The sequence below is a fragment of the Vipera ursinii genome, assembly GCF_947247035.1.
Source record: "Vipera ursinii genome assembly, chromosome: 1".
NCBI classification, from domain to species: domain Eukaryota; kingdom Metazoa; phylum Chordata; class Lepidosauria; order Squamata; family Viperidae; genus Vipera; species Vipera ursinii.
The window spans coordinates 175,760,742-175,770,771 of record NC_139512.1 but is presented as its reverse complement, the minus strand read 5'-3'; positions in this window follow the sequence as shown (position 1 = coordinate 175,770,771).

Below are 10,030 nucleotides of genomic sequence, written 5' to 3'. Positions count from 1 at the left end.
CTACCAGAGGACTGGAAGAAAGCTGATGTAGTTCCCATATTCAAAAAAGGGAAAAAATAGATCCCAGGGAACTACAGACCTATCAGCCTGACCTCAATACCTGGGAAGATTCTGGAAAAGATAATCAAACAACAAATCAGTGAACACCTTGATGCGAACAAAGTTATCACTAAAAGCCAACATGGGTTTGTCAAAAACAGATCATGCCAGACAAACCTTATTGCATTCTTTGACCAAGTGACAAAACTAGTGGACCAGACGAATGCTGTAGATATAATTTACTTGGACTTCAGTAAGGCATTTGATAAAGTAGATCACAACCTATTACTTGATAAGATAGAAAAATGTGGGTTAGATAGCATCACCACCAGATGGATTCGTAGCTGGCTGACAGGCCGTACTCAGCGTGTGGTCCTCAATGGAACTGCATCTACATGGAAGGAAGTGTGTAGTGGGGTGCCCCAGGGCTCTGTTCTGGGCCCAGTGCTCTTCAACATCTTCATCAACGATTTGGATGAGGGGATAGATGGGGAACTCATCAAATTTGCAGACGACACCAAGCTGGCAGGAATAGCCAATACTCCAGAAGATAGGCTTAAGATACAGGAGGATCTGGACAGACTCGAACACTGGGCACTATCTAACAAAATGAAATTCAATTGTGAAAAAAGTAAGGTTCTACATTTAGGTAGGAAAAATCAAATGCACAGGTATAGTATAGGTGGTACCTTGCTCGATAGTAGTAACTGTGAGAGAGATCTCGGAGTCCTAGTGGACAACCACCTAAATATGAGCCAGCAGTGTGCTGCAGCTGCCAAAAAAGCGAACACAGTGCTAGGCTGCATTAACAGAGGGATAGAATCAAGATCACGTGAAGTACTAATACCACTTTACAATGCCTTGGTAAGGCCTCACCTGGAATACTGCATCCAGTTTTGGTCACCACGATGTGAAAAAGATGTTGAGACTCTAGAAAGAGTACAGAGAAGAGCAACAAAGATGATTAGGGGACTGGAGGCTAAAACATATAGGGAATGGTTGCTGGAATTGGGTATGTGTAGTTTAATGAAGAGAAGGGTGAGGGGTGACATGATAGCCAAATAAGAGGCCCCTGGTTAGTTTTTTGGTTAAATTTTTTAGGAGGTTAGGGAGGGGGGTGGGAACTTCTTTTGGTTGTTTGGATATGGGGGGCAGTCCAGCAACCACTGTTCAGGCCAGGGCCGGGATTGATCGCGGAGGGGAGGAGCGGGGGTCGGTCGCCCCCGGGGCTCCAGGGCAAGTCGTGGGAATGCCTATTCCCACGACATTAGGGAATGGCAGCAGGTGCAGAAACAGAGGGCCGTATCGATCTCAGGGAAGGCCTCTCCTCTACTTGCAAGCAGTGAGGCGTTCCGACCCTCTTGTTCTGCCCCGAGGTCCCGGGAGTGAGGATGTGCAGCCTCCTGAGCTCCGGCTGGTGTACTTGAATGCCAGGTCTGTCGTTAATAAAGCTCCTCTCATCCGTGACTTGGTTGAGGGTGAGCAGGCGGACCTGGCTTGCATCACGGAGACTTGGTTGGGCCCAGAGGGCGGTATTCCTCTGGCTGATCTTTGCCCACCAGGTTTCCGGGTGCTACACCGGCCTCGGGCTCAGGGTAGGGGTGGGGGAGTGGCTGTTGTTATGAGGGAGACCTTAGCTCCGTGGGAGGCCACCGTTCCGCAGATAGTCGGGTGTGAGTCTCTCTTCTTGAGATGCGGCCCTGGTGCGCAGTTGGGCTTGCTGCTGGTGTACCTTTCGCCTAGTCACGCAGCAGCAGCCCTGCCTGAGCTTCTCGATGTCCTCTCTGGGTTGGTGGTTGAGTTCCCGAAACTTATAGTTTTGGGGGACTTCAATCTACCATCTCTGGGAGGATCATCTGAGTTGGCTCGGGAGTTCATGGCTTCCATGACGGCCATGGACCTGACGCAAGTAATTTCAGGACCGACTCATGAGGGAGGCCACACCCTTGACCTAGTTTTCTTATCTGGTCGGTGGTTAGATGATCTTGGTGGGGGCTCCCCAATTATTATGCCCCTGTCATGGACCGATCATCATCTCCTGCGGCTGGTCTTCCGTTTTGCCACCCCCCGCCGTGGGTGTGTGGAACCAGTTAGATGGTACCGCCCCAGACGCTTAATGGATTCCGCGAGATTCCAGGCAGCGCTGGGGTCCCCACCTGCCTCCCCCACTCACAGCTCGGCAGATGCCTTAGTGGAAGCTTGGGAAAGGGCAGCCACTGAGGCTCTTGACCGAGTTGTACCCTTGCGGCCCCTGACCCGATGCAGATCCCGTCGAGCTCCATGGTTCTCCGCGGAGCTCCGGGAGATGAAGCGTCGGAGACGGGGCCTAGAGAGCGGTTGGAGGTCCAGCCGATCCAAATCCGACCGATTGCGACTAAGAACCCATATTAGGTCTTATCTCGCTGCGATAAGGGTGGCAAGGTCTAATCACTTCGCTACCCTTATCGCGTCCGCAGATAATCGCCCGGCCGCTCTGTTTAGGGTGACTCGCTCCCTCCTTAATCAGGAGGTGAGGGAGGAACCCTTGCAGGGTCGTGCCGAGGAGTTTAACAATTATCTGTCGGACAAAATCACTCGGATTCGGACCGGTCTGGACTCTGACTGGGCAGAGTCTGGCGATCAGGACGCGGGTGGTCTTGTCGATATCACTTGGGAGGAGTTTGATTCTGTGACCCCGGAGGAAGTGGACAGGATTATGGGGAGACTGAGCTCCACCACATGTTTATTGGACCCATGCCCTTCCTGGCTGGTTTATGCAGCCCGGGAGAGGACACGCAGCTGGTTCCAGGCATTTATATCAGCTTCTTTGAGTGAGGGTAGCTTCCCTGCCATCTTGAAAGAGGCGGTGGTGAGGCCCCTCCTCAAGAAGCCTGCCTTGGACCCAGCTGTATTGAACAACTTTCGTCCGGTCTCCAACCTTCGCTTTCTTGCGAAGGTTGTTGAGAGTGTGGTGGCACATCAGCTCCCTTTGGTCCTGGATGAAGCGGATTATCTAGACCCGTACCAATCGGGTTTCAGGCCCGGGCACAGCACGGAGACGGCATTGGTTGCGCTGGTGAATGATCTCTGGAGGGCTCGGGACAGGGGTCATTCCTCTGTTCTAGTCCTATTAGACCTCTCAGCGGCTTTCGATACCATCGACCATGGTATCCTGCTGCGGCGTCTCAGGGGATTGGGAGTGGGAGGCACGGTTTTACAGTGGTTCTCCTCCTATCTCCGGGGACGCTCGCAGTCGGTGTTGACAGGAGGGCAGAGGTCGACCGCGAGGTCTCTCGTTTGTGGAGTTCCTCAGGGGTCGGTCCTCTCGCCTCTCCTGTTCAACATCTATATGAAACCGCTGGGTGAGATCATTCGTGGCTTTGGAGTTGGGTATCATCAGTACGCTGATGATACCCAGCTTTTTCTTTCTACCCCAAACCACCCCAGTGATGCCCTCAATGTGATGTCCCGTTGCCTGGAGGCGGTTCGGGTCTGGATGGGGAGGAACAGACTTCAACTCAACCCCGACAAGACCGAGTGGCTTTGCATACCTTCATCCCGGGTCTATTCGGATATTCCATCTCTTTCTATGGGGGGTGAATTATTACCCCCCGTAGATAGGGCTCGCAACTTGGGAGTCCTCCTAGATTCGCGGCTCACCTTGGAAGATCACATGGTGGCTGTGACTAGGGGGGCTTTCGCCCAGGTTCGCCTGGTGCGCCAGTTGCGGCCCTATCTAAGCCGGGATGATTTATGCACGGTCACTCACGCGCTCGTGACCTCTCGTCTAGACTACTGCAACGCTCTCTACATGGGGCTTCCCTTGAGGACCACCCGGAGGCTCCAACTGGTACAGAATGCAGCCGCGAGAGTTGTGTTGGGAGTCTCCCGATACTCCCATGTGACACCTCTGCTCCGTGAGCTGCATTGGTTGCCAGTTGTCTTCCGGGTGAGATTCAAGGTGCTAGTAATGGTGTTCAAAGCCCTCCATGGCATGGGGCCGGAGTACCTCAGGGAACATCTGCTGCCGGCATCAAGCTCCCTGCGCCCTGTGCGTTCCCACAGAGAAGGCCTCCTCAGGGTGCCACCGGTCAGAAAATGCCGACTGGTGGCCCCCAGGGGGAGATCCTTCTCTGTGGGCACCCCGGAGCTATGGAACCAGTTACCGGTTGAGCTCCGGACGGCGCCCGATCTGCGCTCCTTTCGCCGCGATCTGAAAACATACTTGTTCGAGCAAGCCGGCCTGGCCTGAGGGGGGATTGGTGGGGTTTTTTATTATTTTTATTGGGGTTTTTACTATGTATCTATTGTATTTTAATCGGGCATGCATTTAGTTATCTTTTAGTTTTTGTAAATTTCTGTGTTTTATTCTTGCCCTGTACACCGCCCTGAGTCCTCCGGGAGAAGGGCGGTATAGAAATATTAATAAATTAAAATTAAAATTAAATAGCAGTGTTACAATATCACAGGGGCTGCCACAAAGAAGAGGGAGTCAAGCTATTCTCCAAAGCACCTGAAAGCAGGACAAGAAGCAATGGATGGAAACTAGTCAAGGAGAGAAGCAACCTAGAACTAAGGTGAAACTTCCTGACAGTTAGAACAATTAACCAGTGGAACAACCTGCCTCCAGAAGTGGTGAATGCTCCAACACTGGAAGTTTTTAAGAAGAGACTGGACATCCATTTGTCTGAAATGGTATAGGGTTTCCTGCCTTAGCAGGGGGTTGGACTAGATGACCTCCAAGGTCCCTTCCAACTTATTATTATTATTATTATTACTATTACTACTACTACTACTATTATTATTATTATTAAGATACAGAAGGATGAAAGAAACAAAATCAACTGTAACAATTGCAACCAATTCTATGTGGAACAAACATCGCATCAATTAAAAAACAGGATCAACCCACACTGACACCAAACATCATCAGTTCAATTGGAGCAACACAAAAATCATTGGCCACACTACCACGTGCCACGCTTGTGAGTTCATCGAAGCCTGGCACACCATAAGCGATTCCATCAACAGACACATTTACCTACAACCAGCCTATGAACCCCTCATAATCCAAAACAACTGCACAGCCAACCAGAGACATCATTAATGATAACGACAACAACAATAATAATATTTCACATCTAATATGTGAGTGCAGCAAAATCGCGCAAACTGATTACAAAGCTAGACATGACCAAGTTGCTAAATTAATCCACTGGGCATTGTGTAAAAAATATGACTTGCCTGTGTCTGAAAAGTCATGGGAACATAGGGTGGAAAAAGTTGTCAAGAATGAGAGGGTGAAGATCTTGTGGGACTTCCGAATACAGACAAATCAGCATTTGGAACACAACACACCAGATATCGCAGTTGCAGAGAACCGAAGCGTACAGCTGATTGATAGCGCTGTACCAGGAGATGCCAGAGTCGAAGAAAAAGAACTGAAAAAAATTACAAAATATTGCGACCTGGCCATCAAAACTGTGCAATTATCAATGAAACATTCAACAATGATACCCATTGTCATCGGGGCACTGGGAACTATGTCCAAAAACTTTAAAAAATACATCAAGAAACTGCACCTTCCTCAATAACTCCAGCAATGCTACAAAAAAACTGCGTTACTCGGAACATATTACATTTTAAGGAGGTACCTGGTTGATACTTAGGATGCTGGCAGCAACCTGTGTCAACCATCAGCGGCAGTCACTTTGAATGTTCAGTTGACTGCGGTTCATGTATAATAATAATAATAATAATAATAATAATAATAATAATAATAATAATAATAATAATAATAATAATAATAATAATAATAATAATAATAAAAACAATAACAACAAAACAACAAAACAACAAAACAAGAAGAAGAAGAAGAAGAAGAAGAAGAAGAAGAGGAAGAGGAAGAGGAAGAAGAAGAAGAAGAAGAAGAAGAAGAAGAAGAAGAAGAAGAAGAAGAAGAAGAAGAAGAAGAAGAAGAAGAAGAGGAAGAAGAAGAAGAAGAAGAAGAAGTTGGAAGGGGCCTTGGAGGTCATCTAGTCCAACCCCTGCTCAGGCAGGAAACCCTATACCATTTCTTACAAATGGCTGTCCAGTCTCTTCTTAAAAACTTCCAGTGCTGGAGCATTCACAGCTTCTGGAGGCAGATTGTTTCACTAATTAATTTTTCTAACTGTCAGGAAGTTTTTCCTTAGTTCTAGGTTGCTTCTCTCTTTGGTTAGTTTCCCTCCATTGCTTCTTGTCCTGCCTTCAGGCGCTTTGGAGAATAGCTTGACTGCCTCTTCTTTGTGGCAGACCCTGAGATACTGGAACACTGCTATCATGCCCCCCCATCCTTCTCTTCATTAAACTAGACATACCCAATTCCAGCAGCCGTTCCTTATATGTTTTAGCCTCCAGTCCCCTAATCATCTTTGTTGCTCTTCTCTGTACTCTTTCTAGAGGCTCAACATCTTTTGACTGACCCTCAATCAACCCATGCAAGCCCCCCCAACCTGCACTTCGCCTCCCAATGACCCTCATCTGATGTAACCTATTACAAGACTCCCACAGATGACTCATACCTGGCCCATCACAAGACCCATCACAAGACCCTCACTTGACACACACACACCTGACCCATCACAAGACACTGACCACACGAAGCCCTTATAAACAGAATACTGATACTGAAATCCCCTAAACTTTGCTGAAGAGATTACAAAGTTACTTTTTCATCACCTCTGGAACTGCAAAGGGTTGTCAAATGAGGCTGTCACCAAATGAGGAAAACCTGTATCCTTCCATCTCACCTTCTGATAAAGGCTATACCAGACAGCAAAATATACACAATTATATCACTCTATTGCTTCATACAATGTGTTGCAATACATTTACTGAACAAAAGGTAACCATTCCCTCCCCTTTTTTTTCCTTGCACAGTGGTGAGGTGTTCTGAACCATTTAAAGAACAGACTTTGGGGTTTCATTTCATACCAATTTGGAAATGTTAGCAGTAATCTAACTCTACCAAAAGGAGATTTATTATGAAGAGCTATATGTATATTCTTTGATAATTAAAAAGTATTGTGCAATGTAGATTCAGTGGAATGCTTTTTAAAATAATTTGCCAGTTTTCCAATTGTCCAATTTGTCAGGCCCAATGGGTAAAAACTATTATTAAATTCTCTTGGTTTTAAAGTGAGAGTTAAATATTTGTGTACATTTTCAGTGCTGAAATCAACTAGATGTTAAAGTATTGAGACTTTCCCATTTCATGCCTGTTGTTTACAGCATATTAACATAATTAAGACATTTGTGACTCAGGTTTTCAAGGAGTGCCACTTTAATTTCATCCTGTGGGTTCTCTGATGACCCAACTAACAAAAATTGCTTATGTAAACATGCTGAACAAGCCAGCTCAGGAATCATCAAGGCTTAAGATATTGGGAAGAGTGCTAAAAGGACCCCATGGTTTAAGACATGCTACAGTACCACTCCCAACTTGTATTTATCCTTATCTTTTGTGTGAGAATCTGCATGTTGTTGTTGTTAGCTGCGAAGTCATGTCCGACCCATCGTGACCCTATGGACAATGTTCCTCCAGGTCTTCCTGTCCTCTACCATTTTCTGGAGTCCATTTAGGCTCATGCCTACTGCTTCAGTGACTCCATCCAGCCACCTCATTCTCTGTCGTCCTCTTCTTCTCTTGCCCTCAATCTTTCCCAGCTGGGAGAATCTGCATAAACATCTATTATTTTGGGATCTTTTCCCTGCAAATATTTTGATATTTTGGTTATAGAACTAAATGCTCCCTGCTCAGTTGATGCAGTGCCTGGCCTCTCCCCTTCTCAGGTAGACACCCAATAAGGAAGATAAATATGATTAACCTCTACAGTATGTGTCAATTTCACAGATAACTGAAATTCTGTCTGACCTGTTTTAAAGGTAACCATAAGCTGGGTGATCTTGGGCCAGTCCCTTTCTCTCAGCCCAATTCACCTCACAGGGTTGTTGTTGTGAGGAAAATAGGAGGAAGTTGTGTTGGATATGTTCACTGCTTTGACTTATTTGTATAAATAATAAAGGCAGGATACAAATAAATAAGATGAAAGGAGCCCTAAATTTGCTATTTGTAGCTGGAAAGCTGTCACAGTAGTCCACTGGCAAGAGCCAAGATATATTTTGTTTTAATGTATAAAACACCCTCAACTCCAGGCATCTGTACCTTTTCTTAGCAATGCTTTTCACAACAGATTTGTGCCTGCCTAAGGCTGAGTGGCTCAAAGTCAGCAACTGGCTCCATGTCCAAGACAGAACTCACACTCCATCTTTAGACTGGTGCTCCTTACCAATGTTATGCATCTTTATTTTCTGATGCATTTCCTCTTTCTGGGAGGAAAAACACAACTCCCAACCTTCTGGGAAAATTCTGTCCCATTCTAATCCATGGGGAAATCTTTTCTGCAAGCAATATGGGGCAGGAGCTCGCACAAGCTTGAAGAACTAGTCTAGGTAAAGTTAGCTGCAAAAGCTCTGCTCCAGAATATAACTCAGGACCTCGATATAACTGGATTGAGAACAAGATGATTCCAATTGATAGAAAAAAGAATGGTGACATCACTTGGCTTGTACTGCCTCACACAGGACCAATTAGGATTTTAAGAATGGGGTTATAAAATTGTCCACTAAGTTTTAAAACCTACGGGGCATTTTACCAGGATTTAAAAACCAACAAAAAAGCAGATACCTAGAACATGCATAGTTAATTGTTTATAACCATGGTTATTGAACACATCCAACCATATGGCTGCAAGTATTTCCAAGGATTTTCTTTACAAGCCTCGGTTTTTTCCAATTTTTCACAAGAATAACATTTGTCTCCTGCAATTCCCAATATTGTTTTTACACCTGAGAACATGTGCTGTGAGATAGTTTATCTAAAGTAGAACTATCTGTGTCCTGGAGCAACAACTGCTTCACTTATGGTTTTAATGTGCAAGGCATGCTTACACTGCATTTTCAAATATAAGGGATATATATTCTTTGAAGAAATTTAGAAGGTACTTTAAAGGATGTATTATTTTGGATAACCCAGCTCCTGCATTGAGCATACTTTCAGAGAAAATGTGCAATTGTAGTCTTTAGAGTAGAATATGAACACTTTAGAGTATGAACACTACGAGTCCCTTGGACTGCAAGGCGATCAAATCGGTCAGTCCTAGAGATCAACCCTGACTGCTCTTTAGAAGGCCAGATCCCAAAGTTGAAGCTCAAATACTTTGGCCACCTAATGAGAAGGAAGGACTCACTGGAGAAGAGCCTAATGCTGGGAAAGATTGAGGGCAAGAGAAGAAGAGGATGACAGAGAATGAGGTGGCTGGTTGGAGTCACTGAAGCAGTAGGTGAGAGCTTAAATGGACTCCAGAAGATGGTAGAGGACAGGAAGGCCTGGAGGAATGTTGTCCATGGGGTTGCGATGGGTCGGACACGACTCTGCAGCTAACAATGAACACTTGGCTGCAACGGCTTTCTTGTGTTTATAATTAATCTGGAATTTTGTTCTCCCTCTCCAAGTAGCGTGTGATCCCTGCTCCATCCCTCAAGCCACCAGGTTTCCATGAGGAAGCAATTTCTGAGAATAATTTGTTGCTTAAAAAAAGAGGATTCATTTGATCTTATCAATAAAAATAGCAGCACGGTAGGTTTTCCCCTCCATCAATTCAGAAGAGAAAAGGAAATTGAATCACAGCCTATCCAGTTAAGCAACCATTTTCCCTAGCAACCAACCAGCCAGATGTCCCTAGGAAACCAACAGGCATTAACCTAAAGAAGCCACTCATCTACTGAATTCTTTTACCATATAGATGCAGCTTCTAAACCTGGAGGCAGCATGTGTTCCTCACAGATAGCTGTAGTCTCCACGAGTCTGTCAATCTCCTTTTAAAGGTGGGTTTAATCTTTTCCCACCCCAAAACAAAAAAATACTATTGATTTAAAATTGGGGCACTTGATAAATGTACCCCATCCTTAA